The 19,665-nt window shown below is 36.5% G+C and overlaps 3 long non-coding RNA genes across 3 annotated transcripts; 2 read left to right on the forward strand and 1 right to left on the reverse strand.

Moving 5' to 3' along the window:
• The first annotated feature begins 911 nt into the window (after positions 1 to 911).
• Positions 912 to 2,756, forward strand: LOC147567700 (uncharacterized). The gene is made up of 4 exons (XR_015230824.1): positions 912 to 971; positions 1,190 to 1,284; positions 1,495 to 1,573; positions 2,398 to 2,756. It is a non-coding gene; the product is annotated as an uncharacterized LOC147567700 (long non-coding RNA).
• Positions 2,757 to 3,053: 297 nt separating this feature from the next.
• On the reverse strand, positions 3,054 to 3,943 carry LOC147567701 (uncharacterized). The gene is made up of 2 exons (XR_015230825.1): positions 3,724 to 3,943; positions 3,054 to 3,573 (listed from the first exon to the last, which is right to left on the reverse strand). It is a non-coding gene; the product is annotated as an uncharacterized LOC147567701 (long non-coding RNA).
• Positions 3,944 to 18,675: 14,732 nt separating this feature from the next.
• On the forward strand, positions 18,676 to 19,275 carry LOC147567702 (uncharacterized). Its single transcript, XR_015237860.1, has 2 exons — positions 18,676 to 18,936; positions 19,114 to 19,275. It is a non-coding gene; the product is annotated as an uncharacterized LOC147567702 (long non-coding RNA).
• The last annotated feature ends 390 nt before the right edge of the window (positions 19,276 to 19,665 follow it).

The raw sequence follows: 19,665 nt of genomic DNA on the forward strand, positions 1-19,665 counted from the left end.
TAACTTTTCAAGTTCGATTACACATTTTATAAAAAAGAAATCTAATGTGGCCTATAAACAACATAAAAAATTAAGTCGCATAAAAATATCATTAACTTTTCATAAATAACAGAGGACAACAACACATGCTATTATCTTCTCCAACAACTTGATAAGGAGTTCTGTACAAAATGTTTAGTCTGTATAATAGGTTATGAGTTGGGTTTCTAATTGCGCTTAAAGCAGAAAATAGAGGACAACAACCATGAACATAGAGTTCTATACAAAATATTACCCTGTATAATAGGTTGAGCAAATATTACATTTTTTTGCTGAAAATTAAAATCTTACATGAAGGATGAGGGGCTTTTGAACAATTCCCTAAACTAATTTACTATTTACCAAGAACCTAAGATACCCTTTAATCGATGGCTCCCATTTCGTCAAGGATTGTTCTTGAGATTATTTTTCACGTTCTTTTGATTGATCTTTAGTGTGTAATTCATGGCTACAAATCTTATTTCCTCCACAAATGGACTGTTATTTCTGCTATAGTTAAAGAAGTAATAGTTGATTTCCATCGATTACTCATTACTATGAACTGAATACGGATTTGACTGAAACAAAAATGAGGTTTACTCACAAACCCATCAAAGATGATAACTTCAGGAAGAGAAAAGAGCTGAGGATGAGATATAGGTGTAGTGATAACCCAAACAATACCAAATGGTTTAGTTAATTCACTTAACTAAAGCCAAAAAGCAAGGTTGTATCCACCAAGTGTCTCTTTAGTTGTTCCAAAACTCAGGGGATGTAGCATAATTTTGCTTCTACTACTTATATGCTTCCTCTATATACATTTTTTTTATCGAGTTCAAGTATGGTTTCATTTTAGGCTCGGCATTGAAAAGTTGTTTGTATTTTTATTTTGTAGAGCATCTACTTGAACTGAAGTTGCTTGCTCATTTATGGTTTACAAGATTCAAAGCAAGGTTGTATCCACCAAATTAGTATTCTATTAGTGGTACTATCTTTCTTCTCAGTAACTCACTTTATAGGACAGGATTATGCGTTAGACTGGATCCTTCTTAATTCAAAAATATTAGTTTGAGTATTATTCTGTCGCTACTCACACGAAACAAGTAGATGACAGTAGTACTCGCTATTTTACCTTGAGTTTAGGACATAATCATTGTTCATTTGTTTGCAGTAAATTGCAAGATACGTCTGTTCTACAACGCCTTCAGTTAAAGATGCATACATTGCGGGCTACTGCATTAGTAACACAAAGCTAATGGAGTAATGGTATTTGACTCATGAACTCTAGCCTTTTTGTTTCAGTCTATCTTACAATTCTTGCAATGGTAATGTGAGACTAAGTTTATTTACCCTTCCTACTAGGTATATGAAACGTAAAGTAATTGTGTGTTTAGTTCTTTTAATTTTCCTTGAAAAATCTCATGCCTATCTTGACAATTTGTTTCTCTTGATCAATTTCTTCTTCATTTTCCGCAGTCCAATGGTAACAAACCTTTGTAAAGCAAAACTCGAAAACAAGTACCCGCATTATAACTGATTTAACCATTTGAAAAAGGTAAACGGCGAACTAACATGACAAATAAAAATAGTAGCTCGATTGTAATTTATGCTCATTCACATAGTTTACTCAATCTATAATGTGTTCGAAAAAACTATTTGTGTCCCATCTTTATGCTCATTCACATAGTTTACCCGATCTGTCTCAAGGTTTATTCACTGTAGTTTGCTCACTGTAGTTTTATCTTTTACTTTAATAGTTTTATCTTCTACTTTAACTTCCGTCCAGTGAAACTGAATACAAGTCGAAGTTTGCTCATTGTAGTTTTATCTTCGTAATACCTATATGTTAAATGCAATGGAAACAATATATAAGAAATCTTTTGTCTATTTTAATGCAATGCAACAATCTGTGAAGCCTAAACGACTTCATGTTTATAAATTCATGAAACATCCCCACGCTAAAACTTGCGAAGTTGATGTCTGCATTGAAGGTAAAAGGTGTTTAAAGTTTTTAAAGTTAAAAAAATTTCACTTGCTGCAAGTTTTTCACTTCCATTTAGAATAGCTCTTCATACTTTATTTGTTTGTTTGATTTACATGAGCTTGAGTTGATGAATGGAGAGCTAAGGTAATAATATTTTTTGGCCGATGTGACGTGTGCTTGAAAGAATTGTTGTAATCGATTGGTTGTTGATCTTGCTTAATATTTGTTGTTGTCCATCTTCCTCATTATATTATGCTCACAAAATCTTACATTTTCTTTCTTAGGGTCTTTTGGATTTGGGATTAGGTTTTATTTGGACAAACTTTAAACTTACGTTTTGTTCGAGAAATCCTAAACAAATCCCTTAACTTATTGAATCTTGCTTTTGTGACCAGGTTCCCTTACTCAGCAGCTCAACTTGGGGTTAGTTCAAATGATTACTGAATGGATATATCAAACAAAGCATCTCCTGCAAAAGTACTCTTTGAAGTTTGAAGTCTAAGGAAGTTCGACAACTAAATATCTACACAAATATATCTACAAGGGTAAAGATCGTACAACCAAGGTTGCGGAAGGAATCAGAGAAGAAATGTCACATGAAAGTCAAGCAATAGATTTATCAAAGAAAGAACCTCTTGCAAATGATCGTACAACTGTGGTTGTGGAAGCGACAAACGATATTCAAAAGAGTTCTGAATTCCTATTTGGATGTTTGAAATTATGTTAAGAAAAGAGTTTGTAAAAGCGTTTTTTGTTACACTAAGATCGACTTAATATTCTAAGTCAAATATATTTTCTCATATGCACTTTACTTAATGCACATGACAAAACTGTCCGTGCCCGGCGGGCACAGGTTATACCCTCGTCATATCATAATATAGTTCTCGGGCATTCGACCATCATCAAAATAGTTTGTTCGTCTCATCTACAGTAAATCAATGGCCAAACAAAACATTTTAGATCAGGGAAATTCGCATTTGACATCATAATAAGCATTTTCATAGCGTTATTTATTCTCTGAACAACATTAATCAACAGACAGAAAACGAAATCCTCATAACTAATTTGGCCTCACAAAATTTACATAGTAACTCATATCAAGTTGGCTTCACAAATGCTGGGTATATGCAAATGATGTAAGAAACCATTTGATATGCAAATTTACATAGTAACTCATATCGAATCTGCTACCCTAAACATAAAAGAAGTTATACTACCTTTACAGAAAATCGATATTCAAACCATTTGAACAAAATCTCAGACAAAATAAATGAGAGTAACAGATAGATGGAGATACATGGAAAAAATTAGATACACAACCTTTACTTTGTATAATTGGTTATGAGTTGGGTTTGTAATGGTGCTTTCAGTAAAATATAAAGGCATGAATCTAAAATTAAAAACAAAAACAATGAATCTGAAACTAATAATAACATTAGCACAACCAAAAACAAAAGTAATGAAGCCAAAGTTCAATGAGTATTACCTTATTTTGTTGAAATAATGAAATTGAAATAATGATGCCAAAGTAATGGTTGCTGAAGTAATGAAGCTAAACGGCTAAACCCAACCTGCATAGAGAAATTTCAAAACAAAATCAGTAAAACTCAAAATGAGATGACAAACTTTTCTATTAGATAACCCTAAATCAAAACCTTAAACCAATTTAATGAGAAATGAGTTCAGAGAGGGAAGATTCAGAGATTAAGAGAGAGATAAACTTTTCTATTTGAAGACAAACTTTTCTTTTCCATCCCCAACGAATGTGAGAGAGAGAAATAGATAACTGGGGGTTGGGGCTGGTTCTGGTCAGACAGGGAGCGATGGTGTGATGGTGTGATGACGGGAAGATGAAATGTTGAGAAAGAGGGGAGAGAGAAGCAGAAAGAGGAGAGAGAGAAGAGGTTGCGGGAGAAAGTTGTGTCTCAAACTGAGAGGGAGGATGAGATATTTGGGGGGAACAAAATTTCAAAATGAGCATCTTTGGAAGGATTCTTTTTTCTTTCCCTCTTCTTTTTTGTCCGTCAGATGGTTTATACTATAAATTCCAACCATTAAATTTTTTAATAACAAATCTGAACCACTTGATATAACTTCATGAGGATAAATCTGGGCCATTGGGAGGACGGGGAAAGATACCCTCCTCCCTTATTATATAGATTTATTATTAATTATGTAAATAGTGTTTCAACTAAAAGAATAAATGTAAATAGTGATGTGATGTGATATGGGGTAATTTCTAGAAAGGTCAAAATAATATTGAAAATGAGTAGAAAAGCACAAAACATTTGAAAATTATTATTCAGGTTAAAAAGTGTGCAAATACTAAAATACCCCTTTTTGTCATTTTGTGTAAGTAAATTCTTTTATTTTTCTTTAAACTTTAAATCGATATAACTTTTGTTTGAGATGTCGGATTTCTATAAAAATTATATATTTAGAAATGTTATAAATATTAGATTTATGGTGGATGACCACCACCAATTGTAACTCCCACCACCATAGGTTTTTCACCATTACTTTGTATTCAAGCTCCATTATTGTGTGCCTATTGGATGTGTAACTCATCTAGCTAAATGCCTATATAAAGAGGTTACTTGCTAATGAAGAAGATGGATCAAACCAATATATCATAGTACTCAATATACCAATGTACCAAAGTAGAGACATATTCTACAAACATGTGAATACAAATCAAGTTCTTCTTGTCTCTATCTCTTGGTCTATATTTCCATTATCTTTCTTCTTCCCTCCTTTATTTTTCACAACACGTTATCAGCACGAATTGCTCTATGATCAAAGGGAGGAAGAAATTATCCACCACCTTGAGCAAAACATAAACAAATAAAATATTGGTAAGATTGATCAATTCTTATTGGTAAGTCAAAAGGTATTTGGATATTTCTTTGTTGTATATTCAACTTTTCTTATTATTCCTATCTAACCTTAACCATTGATTTTATGTTTGTTGAGACATAATAAACTATATCAAAAGGGTATTAGAGTTACATAGCTGATAATGAAAAATGGTTGGTATTTCAAACTAATATGAATGTAGTGCAATCTATTCTATGGTAAGGTCAAGGTAAGTTATGCTTCAAAAAAAAAAAATGGTATTAGTCTCATAACTAGTGTTTATTTTTGTATGAATACATCATAAGTGCATATATTGATTTGTTAAAGAAGATTTCTCTAAAGAAGAAACTTAACACCACCAAAATTTGATTAAGATCAAATTGAAGCATATATTGTATATGAGATAATCAAACCTGAAGTTTGGTGTGTCTGAAACAAGTCTTCAAATCTCAAAATTTCTACAAGAATTTGAAGTATAAAATTTCTACGAGATGATAATAAATCAAATCTCTAAAGTGTGAAATTATATACCACTATAAGTTGGTTAATTATCACAAAAAAAAAAAATGATAAACCCTTGCAAAACAAAATTTGTTTGCTCATTCCTGAAGAATGAGAAATATTGATGTTTTAGTATTGAAAATATCCATTGATTCTTAAGAGATTACAACTGAATTTGTGGTAAGAAAATACTACAGAAATTCAGAATATCTATTCAAGTGGTGATAATATCTTCTTTCAGGGGTTGAATTGTAAATTCTTGAAAAAATAGAATTTGTTGAATATCCGCTTTCATATTACACTGAAGTTGTAATAACCAAAGAGAAAGAGTGATGATGGATTGAATAAATAAAATAAATAAAATAAATAAAATAAATAAAATAAATAAAATAAATAAAATAAATAAAATAAAATAAAATCACATGAAGATGATATATCTCACATGTAATTAATCACACCCGAAGTTGTGATATTATAACAAATTGCTCACACTTGAAGCTGTGATCAGATAGTAATTTTTGTCTAACGGAAAATATAATATGAAAATAAAAATCAAATTTGCCTAAAGCAATTGATTTTTCCTTCGTCTTTGTCACATCTTTGAAGTATGTGCTCATAAATAAGACGGAAATCTATCGACATTAGAGGGAGGAAGTCCTATATTCAATGTCGTAAAATACTTGAAAATGATCGAGTTTCTCTCATTTGGAATCAATATACGGAAAACTTGCTACCTCGAGATATTAATATTTTTCAGAGCTTAATATGCTTATATCCAGATAAAGGTAATGGAAAATGATTAGAGTTGATCAAAGTGACATATACTCTTTGACACTGAAGGAATAATTTTTCCTCCTGAAGAGGCTATCAAATTAGAAATGAATGTGATTCATATTCCTAATAAAATCTCCTGAAGAGGATATGTGTAAAAAGAGACACCGACCTTTTACAAAGGCACATATATGAGATCACTGAACTATGTATGCTGTGAACATTTGAAAAATCAAATAAATCATTTCAGATGATGTATTTCTGAATATAGTAGCTACTGGGAGCATATTGATCCGGAATTACTCTAAGTAATATTGGTCAACTTTTGACGAGATACTTCATTACTTGTGGATTTTCTTATAAAATAATTAAGTCTTCAGACATGAAGTCGAAGCACCAATTAAGAATTACCCCGAAGGTAATAAAATAGACATGTGTAAGAAATGTCCTTTAGTCTATAAAGGATTTGAAGTCCACTTATAAAATTTCAATATGAATTACAAATCTCTGAATTAGATTATGAAGTATTTATAAATCCTATTGTGACTCCTGAAGAGTTTATCAAAGTTTGACTATAGAGTATTGAAAAAGATTATTCGAGTAAAGAAAATCTTGAAAATGAACATATTCTGAAATACTAAACGGCTATAAGCTTCAAAGCAACTCATATTGTCTTAACTTATCATATGTCATGAAAATTCAGGTCTTGAAGTACCTAATATAGTACAAACAATAAATTATATGTGTTTTAATGTGGTTTTAGAAAACAACCATCATTCATATATAAAATGTCAATCACGTTGTACTCTTTTTCCTTCGTCAAGGTTTTGTCCCATCAGGTTTTCCTTTTCAAGGTTTTAACGAGGCAACTATGCGTATTGAAAATCGTTATAATTTGTTTAAAAGTTGTAGTCTTTTTTCCCTCGTTCAGGTTTTGTCCCTTTGGATTTTTCTGACAAGGTTTTGGCGAGACAACTAGTCATCGAATGATGAGTTTAACACCTATTATGTGTGTGAGGTGGATTGTACATAAAATTTATAATGCACATTGAAATGTGATTAATACATTTATTTTAAAAATATTATAATTATCTTATCGATGTATATGACAAATATGAATCACTTAAAAAGTGAGTTCAACAGAAATCCCTAGAGGATTTAACAAACTTCAACCTTAAGTGTGCATAAACTTTGAAGCATTACATGGATGCAACATGGAATGTCAAATGGTACTTATTATATTTTTGTGTATATATGTCAAAAGGAAGCTGACAATAGAAGGTTGATGCACCCGAAAAGGTTGCACACCAAGCGGAGGTATCAAGTAGTAATCCGGCAAAGCCAGGATCGATCCAAGGATAGGAAGGTAGCTTGGATGTCGAAGGGTCTTATCACCCGGTCTATGTATCAAATGCTAACTTAGGCTAAATAGGAAAGAAAGCAAAGATAAATGGGGATTTTAGATTGAATAAGTAATAAGAGAAGAAAACGAGTAAAACTAAACTAAGCAATCAATGTAAACGGGCGAGAGAGGTTTGAGAGAAGAGTCAAAGGAACAAGAGTCGGGAGACGGTAAGACTCGATTCGGGCAACAAATAAGTGAAAGAAGTGTCGAAGTCCGGGAATCCATAATGATAAACCTACGACTATGTGTAGTCTGATTTGATGTGTCGAGGTACAATCGATATTCGACTCCTAAAGTAGATGTCTCTAACTACTATGTATATCCGGAGATCATACTTAGTCAAACAAACGTCTAAATCGGTTAGTCCCGAGTCATCGAAAGTGTCGTCTAGTCGCCTAACTATGTGAAGTGCATGACAAGACACATGAAGTTATGACTTAGACTAAGATCGATATCGAATACTTCGTTTCGCCTATTAACTATGCGAAGTGCTTGACATGACACATGAAAATACGATCAAAACGATAATCGAAATAAATGAACATCAATTTACAATCAAAACGTCAAATCATATTAAACATAGTCACGAATTCATCACATTTCATCTTAAATAATCGACCAACTAAAGTTAGCTAAACATGGTGATTGAATAAGAAATGGAAAAGAAATGGTGAGAGAATCCCCCTTTTTCGATGTGGTTCGAGGCTAAGATCGTCGGAAAATATGAGTCTTTAAGGTTCAGCCGATCTCCCCTTAGCAAATTCTGGGTTCCCCAGAGCGACCACCATCATCTTCTCCACTTAGAACACAACCTCCATTAAAGCTAACCCTAGCTTTCTCTTTCTAGAAATTTGTAGCTCAAAGTCAAATCAAACCATATGGGAAGCAAGCCAATATGATGGGGAGTAAAAGCCCTAAGGTTTCCGGCCAAGAAGGTGGCCGGAAAACTCATAAAAGGTCCGGCCAAGATCCATGAAATCCCGCCAAAAAAAAGACAAGAATCCAGCCAAAGTAGCTCTTTCCGGCCAAGATACCCACTGTCCCGAGCATGTCGCGTCCTGTGCACGTCCCGTGAGCAATACCATGCGACCCGATGATGTGACATGAAAATGTCACATTTGGAGAGCATAACTTAGACTAATTATTCCTTTTCGAGTGTTATCAATAATATTTTAAGTGTTTTTCATGTTAGGTACCATATTTGGAATAAAGAACTTAATTCGGAATAAAAGGAGCGAATTATCACTATCATTTCATGTGTCGAAAATGAGAGAAAAAGACTTCAAGCAAATCAAATGACAAGTATAGTCAATGACGAGTCCGACGGTGAAAACGGTATTCAATTTGGAGTTCGGACGGGGAAGATATGAAAGAAAGAAGTCCGAGGGTATTCTAGTCCTTTGTGAGAATTTGAAGATGTAGAGACAAGGATAGAGGCACTCTCTTGTTTCTAAATCAAAGCCCAAAACCAAGTCCAAGCCCAAGAAATATTAAGAGAAGAAGAATTGTGTGGATATTTTATGGGCACCCATTTGTGGTCTAAAGACTTAGTCAAGTTTGACTAAGTCTAGGGTTTGACTCAAGTTAGAGAAAGGGGGGTCAAAAATCTACTATTCATCTTCTTCTTCAATCATCTTCTAGCTTAAGGAAGAAAGGAAGAAAGAGGAGAGGCTAGGGTTTCAAGTTTGGGAAGTTCAAGGGTTTAGAGAGTTAAGAGAAGTTTGAGAGAGAGAAAAAGAGAGGAAGGAGAAGGAGGAGTGCCGGCCAAGCAAGGCCGGCCAAGCTCAAGGCCGGCCAAGCTTGGCCGGCAGCAGCTCGGGCTGCATAGAGCAGCTGGGGCTGCTCGGGAAACAGCAAGAGCAGCGCTGCTCGGGAAGCCGGCAGCAGCATGCTCGGGCTGGAGCAGCAGGCCGGAACGGGAGCAAACACACAGCAGCTGCTCCGGTTGCTCACCAGCTCGGGATGCCACTTTCATGGACGGCAGCAGCTTCGCGTATGTGCACGGGATGCTCGGACAGTACACGGGATGGCTGCATATGCTCGGATTTGAGCTATTTGGCCGGATTTCTTGATTTTTGGCCGGAACCCTAGCTTTCTTTTGTCGGATTTTTCATGGTGTTCCGGCAACTTTCATGATCCGAAACCTTAGGGCTTTTACTCCCCATGTCTTGATCTATCTTCCTATGTAGTTTGATTTGATTTTGGGTGAAAAATCTTTAGAGAGAGAAAGCTTGATGAAGCTTTAATGGAGGTTGTGTTCTAAATGGAGAAGATGATGGTGGTCGCTATGGGGAGATCTGATTTTTGCTCGGGGACACCAAAAGTGCACTCTTAAAGGGAAATCTAGAAAATTGCTACGGGGAGATCGGCTGCACCTTAAAGACTCATATTTTCCGACGATCTTAGCCTCGAACCACATCGAAAAAGGGGGATTCTCTCACCATTTCCTTTCCATTTCTTATTCAATCATCATGTTTAGCTAACTTTAGTTTGTCGATTATATGAGATGAAATGTGATGAATTCGTGACTATGTTTAATATGATTTGATGTTTTGATTATAAATTGATGTTCATTTATTTCGATTATCGTTTTGATCGTATTTTCATGTGTCTTGTCAAGCATTTCGCATAGTTAATAGACGAAACGAAGTATTCGATATCGATCGTAGTCTAAGTCATATTTTCATGTGTCTTGTCATGCACTTCACATAGTTAGGCGACTAGACGACACTTTCGGTGACTCGGGATTAACCGAATTAGGAGTTTGTTTGACTAAGTATGATCTCCGGATATACGTAGTACTTAGAAACATCTACTTTAGGAGTCGAACATCGGTTATACTTCGATACATTAGATTGGATCATACGTAGTCGTAGGTTTATCATTATGGATTCCCGGACTTCGACACCTCTCTCGCTTATTTGTTGCCCGAATCGAGTCTTGTTGCCTCCCGACTCTTGTTCCTCCGACTCTTCTCTCGAATCTCTCTCGCCCGTTTACTTTTATTGTTTAGTTTAGTTATTTTACTTGTTTGTTTTATTCTCTTATCACCTTATTCGATCAAACCCTCATTTATCTTTGTTTCCTTTCCTTTTTAGTCTAAGTTAGCTTGAAATATCTAGACCGAGGGACAAGACCCTTCGATATCTAAACTACCTTCCTATCCTTGGATCGATCCCGGCTTTGCCGGATTACTACTTGATACCTCCGCTTGGGTGTGTAACCTTTTCGGGTGCATCACCCGAGCATGAGGATGCACCCCGAGCAGCAGCTCTTTTGAACTCGAGCTGCTGCAAACAGCAGCCTTGCTGTTCCAGCACGCTAGAGGCTGCTGCTGGTGCGTGCTTCCCATGGTCATCCCGAAAGCAGCTTCCATGGTGTTACTCGAGCTCTTGTTGTGCCGGCCTAGCTTGGCCGGCCAAGCAAGGCCGGCTACTCCTTCTTCCTCTTGCTCTCTCTCTAGCTCAAGAACACTCACAAACCCTAGCCCCTTTAGCTTCTCTCCCTCTTCCAAGCTGTGTGTTATTGATGAAGATGATGAATAGTAGCCTAAATTACTAAAACCCTAGAGTCCCTTGACCTAGTCAATTCATTTAGACTTTGTTGACTCTAATCCATAAAGAGAGGGTGCTCATATAATTCTTCCTTGTCATTCTTCTTTAGGCTTGTGTGGGCTTTGGGCTTGGTTAAGAAACCAAGTGAGTGCCTTCATCTTGTCTCTACATTTAGAACCAAAGGGGGGTGCCTTCAAGAAAATACCTTAGCTTCTATCTTTCTCATCTTCCCCGTCCGAACTCCAAATTGAATTCCGTTTTCACCGTCGGACTCGTCGTTAACTCCTTTTGTCATTTGATTTGATTGAAGTCTTTTTCTCTCGTTTTCGGCACATAAAATATTATTGATAACACTCGAAAAAGACTAATTAGTCTAAGTTAGGCTCTCCAAATGTGACATTTTCGTGTCACATCAAGATCCCCAAACTTAAACTTTGATCGTCCTCGAGTAAACAAAATAAAATAAAAGCCTAACTCACTTTCGGAGGCATCCCGGTTCCATTTAGCATATGCAACAAACCTTTAAACCCCAAGGTTGCCCCTAAAGGACGAGTGTCGTCTCGTGAGGGTTTTCATAGATGACACCCACAAACATCGTGGTTTCAAATACACAAGGGTCCAAAATCCAAATCATAGATAAACATGGTTCATATATTAAAGGGTTTAAGCATGTTAATGCATAATGAATCAAGTAAATAAGCTCTTGTAAAAGCTAAAGGCCCCTTCACTAATGATCTTACCCTAAAGTGCTAGTGTCACACCATAATGAGCAACATCTATGTTCCGAAGTCACAAAACCTTGATTCCTAAGTTAGTACATTTCGCCTCGACTTCGGCCTCACGGGCATACACTCCAAAAATGAAATCACTCAAGAATGGTTCGCTCGTATGTGTGAGTGTGATCACTAACATGGACTCAACAGATAAAAAGGGGTGAGGACAACATTTTGGAACGAATGATCTACGAAAAGGAATTAGCCACTAAATAGAGTAGGGAAGCTCACTCACCCTTCTCACCCATTCTACCCTCTAAAAATGCCTTCTAAAGTTTAGCGGATACTAGAGATGGATGACGATGGAGGATTCCCGAGAATGTCGACTTTTTCATGATTGAATCTCTCAAACACTTCAACATTTGTTTCTTTCTTCGAATATTTATTCATGAACATGAACATAAACACATATATACAATCACATTACTCAAACAAAAGAGCTAGCATGCTCTAACATAACATAAACAACTTTATTTCATTCTTGCTTCTTTTTTCTTTCTTTTCTTTTCTTTTATTTTTTATTTTTATTTTTTTCTTTTTCATAACACAAATACAATCAATCAAAACAAAATACAACATACATAGCTTTATTCTTGCAATCCACTTTTCATTTCATACTTGCTCTTAACATTCTTCATTCTTTCTTCTCATGTCTTCATTCTCGGGATATAAGATGATGGATGGTGATGGAGTATCCGCCTCCCTCTATTTGGCATTCTCATCGGGTTTCATGGACTACAAGGGCAAGGTTTATTCGCTATCCTAATGGCACTCCTAGTGGCTAAGGAAGTTGAGCACACGAGATCAAATGAGCTCTTTTATAAGTTACGAGGTTGAGTAGCTCTTCATTCTACTCGGAGTTAGTGCAGAAGAGTACACTCGAAGGACAATTTAGGCTTTGAGCTCTCACATGGGTTAAGTCTCCACTAATTACTACTCTAGGTCTCTTAGAGATGTTTCTTCTTCACTAAGATGTTACTCCCATAGTATAACACAAACACTCAAAGACTCGACTTTCATGCAAAGACCATTAGCAATCACAAAACCCATCAACTCGATACATATGCATCAACATCCTTAAAACTATCACTACAATCACATGCAAATCTACTCAAAATGTTCAAAAATTTTCAAATTTTGGCTAATTTGAACCCTTTTGTCTTTGTAACCCATGGTCATGCATTGGTTATGGTCATATCCCGCATCCCAAACTTAAAACTAACATTGTCCTCAATGTTCTAAGCATACACTCACCAAAACATAAAGAGGTACTTCAATTTAAAGAGAAGAGTGTAGAGATATTACCATAACCGAAGGAGATAAAAATTGATACTACCAAGTCTCATGTATAAAGAGGTTCCAAGTTGATGCCAAGCTCGCCCCATCCCTAAACTTGGAACAAACCACGCCTTAGAAGTAAAACATATAAGAAATGCTCCTAAAATGTCCAAAAATATAATGAGAATGAAGCACATAAAAGACATGACCATATAAAGTCTACCACTAACGCGGGTATACACGATTGCGTTGAGCTATGCAATTAGCCTTTGATTCTCTTGTTTTCACACAAGAGCACGAGTTATGTCTCGCGGAGGGTTTCCAGAGATGTTATCCACAAACATCAAGGCACAACTTAGTCAGCCTGACGATCATAAAGCAAAAGACGGAAGATTTGAGGGTCAACCCAAAGAAAACTATATACAAATGGTAATCGTCTCACAATAATATTAAACCAAAGAAGTGCGCGTGAGACGAAAACCGAAAAGAGGCCATCCCCAAACTTAGTGGATGCACGGTCCACTAAGTTAGCATGAATGCTAGGGGCGACGACTAAGAAGTCGTCAAAAGGATCGACATAGAAGTGAAGTGAGAGGGAGTCAGTCGAAGGCAAAAAGCCAAACTCAAGCTTAGTGGATAAAACATCCACTAAGTCCCTAGATATGCTAGGGAAGACGTCCGAAGTGTCCCAGAAGGGGTCAACAACCGAGTCTGAGATCATGTGGAAGGTCGAACTAGACTCTAAGGGTAAGGCAATAGGCGCGGGGACTAAGTCAAGGTCCATAATTTCCTTAGGTAAATAATCTAACAAGCTATCCACTATCTCTTCAACTACTATGTTATCGACACCCTTAAAGGCATATGGAGACTCAAAGTCAGGCATAACACCTTCCATTCTACATAACCCATCCAAATAATCACAAGTGCTAAAGATTGGAACGTTCAACATTGTGTGATTCCCGAGCTATCATCCTCAACATCAAAATCTAATGTAGTCGAATCATGGTGAGATAACAATGGTCGAGGGAATGAGCAATAAGGGTTGTCGGTCAATTCATGTTCAAAGGGTCTATTAGGACCTTCTTCGACATTTAACTTAAGACTAGAGTTAGGTGTATTACCCTTACCATCATTCATAGTCTGTTCTTGAGTTTGGGGTGCGCAAACCCCTTCCTCGTCGACGATAGGCTCCGACTCAAGTCTATCAACAATTTTGAGAATCCTCTCTGTGATCTCTGCAACATCTCGATTGAACCTAGTCTGATACTCCGAAATTGCTTGGAGACTATCTTCAGATGTCTCCTCGTAATAAGGCACACGAGTATAACTAGATAAAGACTCTTGCGGAACACGGCTCATGGGACAATACTCGGTCAAATGGTTTAAGCTCGCACAAATAGCACAAACCGGGTTAATGGTCTCCATGGACCTTTCTTCACTACCTTCATGTAGATACCTAGACTCGACTCTTTGAGTGGAATCATCGAATTAGGAATTGTCATCACTAAGTGAACCGTCCATATATGTTTGTCAATAGTCACGAAGACTTCGACGTGGTCGATCAATACTAATAGAACTACGGTTATCATCAAATGACGAATTCATACATGAAGGTATGGTCATCCCAAATTCTTGTTGATAGTCTCGAAGACTCTTACGGGGTTGATTACCCTCATGCTCATAATCCTTACGACCATATCTATGACTTGTTTGACCGACTCCATGCATTTGACGGTATTCACCCATTGTCATCCTAGGTCGGTCAGACTCAACTCGCCTATTCCTATCACTAGTCGAACCATTTCTATATAAGTTTGAGTAGTCTTGACGACTTCTAGGTGGTCCACTAGTGTGGGAAATAGTTAGAATAATGTCATCATCATCATCATCAAACGACAAACTTGCCATGATTTCACAATCTTCAAAGATGCTAACACACAATCACAAAATAGAGACTAACACTAATAGAACTAAACAATCACGCACAAGTAAAAAGGAAGAGTTAGAATGTGATACTAGCAAGAGCTCCTTTCATTTCGTCCGTTTTTCCTCTATAGCTTTTTGATTCCTTCCTTTTCCTTTGCCTTTATGTCTCTTTTGGCTCTTTTCTATAAAACGGTACCTAAAAAAAATGAAATTAAGAAAGTACAAAAACAAAGAAAACAAGAACGTCTAAGTAAACAAATAACACTAAACTAATGAACAAAACAACAACCGATATTCAAACTACTAAATCTATCCCCAGCAGCGGCGACAAAAACTTGATGCACCCAAAAAGGTTGCACACCAAGCGGAGGTATCAAGTAGTAATCCGGCAAAGCCGGGATCGATCCAAGCATAAGAAGGTAGCTTGGATGTCGAAGGGTCTTATCCCCTGGTCTATGTATCAAATGCTAACTTAGGCTAAATAGGAAAGGAAACAAAGATAAATGGGGATTTTAGATTGAATAAGTAATAAGAGAAGAAAACGAGTAAAACTAAACTAAGCAATCAATGTAAACGGGCGAGAGAGGTTTGAGAGAAGAGTCGAAGGAACAAGAGTCGGGAGACGGTAAGACTCGATTCGGGCAACAAATAAGTGAAAGAGGTGTCGAAGTCCGGGAATCCATAATGATAAACCTACGACTATGTGTAGTCCGATTTGATGTGTCGAGGTACAATCGATATTCGACTCCTAAAGTAGATGTCTCTAACTACTATGTATATTCGGAGATCATACTTAGTCAAACAAACGTCTAAGTCGGTTAATCCCGAGTCATCGAAAGTGTCGTCTAGTCGCCTAACTATGTGAAATGCATGACAAGACACATAAAATTATGACTTAGACTATGATCGATATCGAATACTTCGTTTCGCCTATTAACTATGCGAAGTGCTTGACAAGACACATGAAAATACGATCAAAACGATAATCGAAATAAATGAACATCAATTTATAATCAAGACATCAAATCATATTAAACATAGTCACGAATTCATCACATTTCATCTCAAATAATCGACCAACTAAAGTTAGCTAAACATGGTGATTGAATAAGAAATGGAAAGGAAATGGTGAGAGAATCCCCCTTTTTCGATGTGGTTCGAGGCTAAGATCGTCGGAAAATATGAGTCTTTAAGGTTCAGCCGATCTCCCCTTAGCAAATTCTGGGTTCCCCAGAGCGACCACCATCATCTTCTCCACTTAGAACACAACCTCCATTAAAGCTAACCCTACCTTTCTCTCTCTAGAAATTTGTAGCTCAAAATCAAATCAAACCATATGGGAAGCAAGCCAAGATGATGGGGAGTAAAAGCCCTAAGGTTTCCGGCCAAGAAGGTGGCCGAAAAACTCATAAAAGGTCCGACCAAGATCCATGAAATCTGGCAAAAAAAAGACAAGAAATCAGGCCAAAGTACCTCTTCCCGGCCAAGATACCCACTGTCCCGAGCATGTCGCGTCATGTGCACGTCCCATGAGCAATACCATGCGACCCGAGCATGAGGATGCACCCCGAGCAGCAGCTCTTTTGAACTCGAGCTGCTGCAAACAGCAGCCTTGTTGTTCCGACACGCTGGAGGCTGCTGCTGGTGCGTGCTTCCCATGGCCATCCCGAGAGCAGCTTCCATGGTGCTGCTCGAGCTCTTGTTGCGTGCCGGCCTAGCTTGGTAGGCCAAGCAAGGCCGGCTAAGCAAGGCCGGCTACTCCTTCTTCCTCTTGCTCTCTCTCTAGCTCAAACTCTCTAGCTCAAGAACACTCACAAACCTTAGCCCCTTTAGCCTCTCTCCCTCTTCCAAGTTGTGTGTTATTGATGAAGATGATGAATAGTAGCCTAAACTACTAAAACCCTAGAGTCCCTTGACCTAGTCAATTCATTTAGACTTTGTTGACTCTAATCCATAAAGAGAGGGTGCTCATATAATTCTTCCTTGTCATTCTTCTTTAGGCTTGTGTGGGCTTTGGGCTTGGTTTAGAAACCAAGTGAGTGCCTTCATCTTGTCTTTACATTTAGAACCAAAGGGGGGTGTCTTCAGGAAAAGACCTTAGCTTCTATCTTTCACATTTTCCCCGTCCGAACTCCAAATTAAATTCCGTTTTCACCGTCGGACTCGTCATTAACTCCACTTGTCATTTGATTTGATTGAAGTCTTTTTCTCTCGTTTTCGACACATAAAATATTATTGATAACACTCGAAAAAGACTAATTAGTCTAAGTTAGGCTCTCCAAATGTGACATTTTCGTGTCACATCAAAGGTTGAACAACGCCCTCAACCTTCATGAGGGGGAGCAAGTTTATGAAAACACTGCATACTATATTTTCACACTGTACTCTTTTTCCTTCGTTAAGATTTTTTTCCCACGGGGTTTTTCTTAACAAGGTTTTAATGAGGCAGATTATGTGTACATAAAAGATGTACATGAACAAAGAATTTGTACTGTTTTTCCTTTACTATCGTTTTGTCCCATTGGGTTTTCCTAGTTAGGTTTTAATGGGACAATTTCTGATGTGGTGGACATCCAGGGAGAGTGTTATAAATATTAGATTTATGGTGGATGACCACCACCAATTGTAACTCCCACCACCATAGGTTTTCCACTATTACTTTGTATTCAAGCTTCTTTATTGTGTGCCTATTGGATGTGTAACTCATCTAGCTAAATGCCTATATAAAGAGGTTACTTTCTAATGAAGAAGATGGATCAAACCAATGTATCATAGTACTCAATATACCAATGTACCAAAGTAGAGACATTCTCTACAAACATATGAATACAAATCAAGTTCTTCTTGTCTCTATCTCTTGGTTTATATTTCCATTATCTTTCTTCTTCCCTCCTTTATTTTTCACAACAAGAAATGATTTTTCATTAGCTTTCTAACAAGATCCACTTTCAATACTTTTTTTTAAAAAAAAAACCAGAAAAAAACAACATTTTTTCCCTTTACGTTTTTCTGCAAACGTGTTTGGAACAATCTGTTATGCAAACGTGTTTGCAACAATCTGTTCTGCAAACGTGTTTGTCCCAGTCATCGTTTTCCCTTCTGTTTTATTATATAGATATTTGCTGTCGTGCCCAATTGAAGGACCGGGACGTGCATGTAATTTGTACATTAATTATTGTCTTTTTTGGTAATTCCACACTGTGTACAGGGTCATTTTGAGAATGTTGTCATTATTTTTGCCATTTTAATGTTAATGATGTACAAAACGACTTCCATCCTCCTCCAAACTAACTTGCTCATCTTTTATGTATTCCCTATTTTGTTTAAGTCCATAGTGTTTCACTGTCATTGTTGAAGATCTCAATTTTGATGTGTTGTTGGATGCAATTTTTAAATTTCTTAATAAATGGTTCACACAATTTAATGGAAGATCAAGGGCCACCATCCAGTAATCAAATCTCACCTTACATGCTGACAAGGTTACAAATTCTTATCTCACCAAATAAAAACTTCGTAGATCTTTTGGATTTTATTTAAAAGTGACGAAATCTTAGAGATTTTGTTGACCAAAAGAGTTAAATAACACATTTAGCAAGTTCAACACCATATGGAGTCATATCCTATAAATAAGTCAATCGCATCAAACATTGAAGAGGACTGAGTTAACAGAACAGAAAGCCAAAGAATAAAAAATTGGGTTTTTGTTGGTTTAAGAAAATATGGAAGGTAAAATCATTATGAATGTGATGAATGTAGCTGCTTTTTTCATGGCAATATTTGTTATATTGGGGATGTTTAATCAACAAGTTTCAGCACTTGATCTAAGTTGTATTACAAATTGCGTCAACGCATGTGTTAAGCCGGATCTAGGTATTGTACATCTTTCCCACATATATAGTGTTCATGTTTATATATATATTATATATATATATATATATATATATATTTACATTTAAGAAATAAATTTGTACAAAATCTATTCATACAAGAAAACCTTTTATATGACAATAACACTAACATTTTTCGTTAAAATTTGGTGATTTGCAGGAGCGGTGGCCTGTCTCACTGCATGTCTTCAACAATGCGTCTAACAATGTCTGATCTTTTGTATACTTCATGAATAAATGTTGCTGTAAATGGGTGATTAGATCACTTAATTTCTCTTTAAATGAGTTTTGTGATCTTAAATAAAGTATCTCCCTTAAGAAATGTCTCAAGATTCTTGTCCATTTTTTACTTTACCAGTTTTCATAATTTTTTATAATTACTGGATGTGTGCATCACAAATTTAAATCTCATAACAATGCATCTTGATGGCTAACGAAAAACCCATGAAAAAATAAATGAGATTAAAGACCTCCACGTTTAATTTAAATTGGGGTCAAGTTGTATATTGAAACGAGCTCGGAAATTAATAAAACGAGCTCGTTCTAATAGAGTTCTGTTGATACGTTCGGCTACACCATTCTGCTGTGGTGTCTTTCTAACCGTATGGAGTCGCACTATCCCTTGGTCTTCACAGAACCTATTAAACTCGTTTTCCGCAAAATTCTATACCATTGTCGGTCCTCAAGCATTTGATTGATTTTCCAGTTTGCT

The sequence above is a fragment of the Eschscholzia californica genome, unplaced genomic scaffold (genome assembly GCF_041429995.1).
Source record: "Eschscholzia californica isolate CP2 unplaced genomic scaffold, dmEscCali1.0.p SCAF_1, whole genome shotgun sequence".
Classification (NCBI taxonomy): domain Eukaryota; kingdom Viridiplantae; phylum Streptophyta; class Magnoliopsida; order Ranunculales; family Papaveraceae; genus Eschscholzia; species Eschscholzia californica.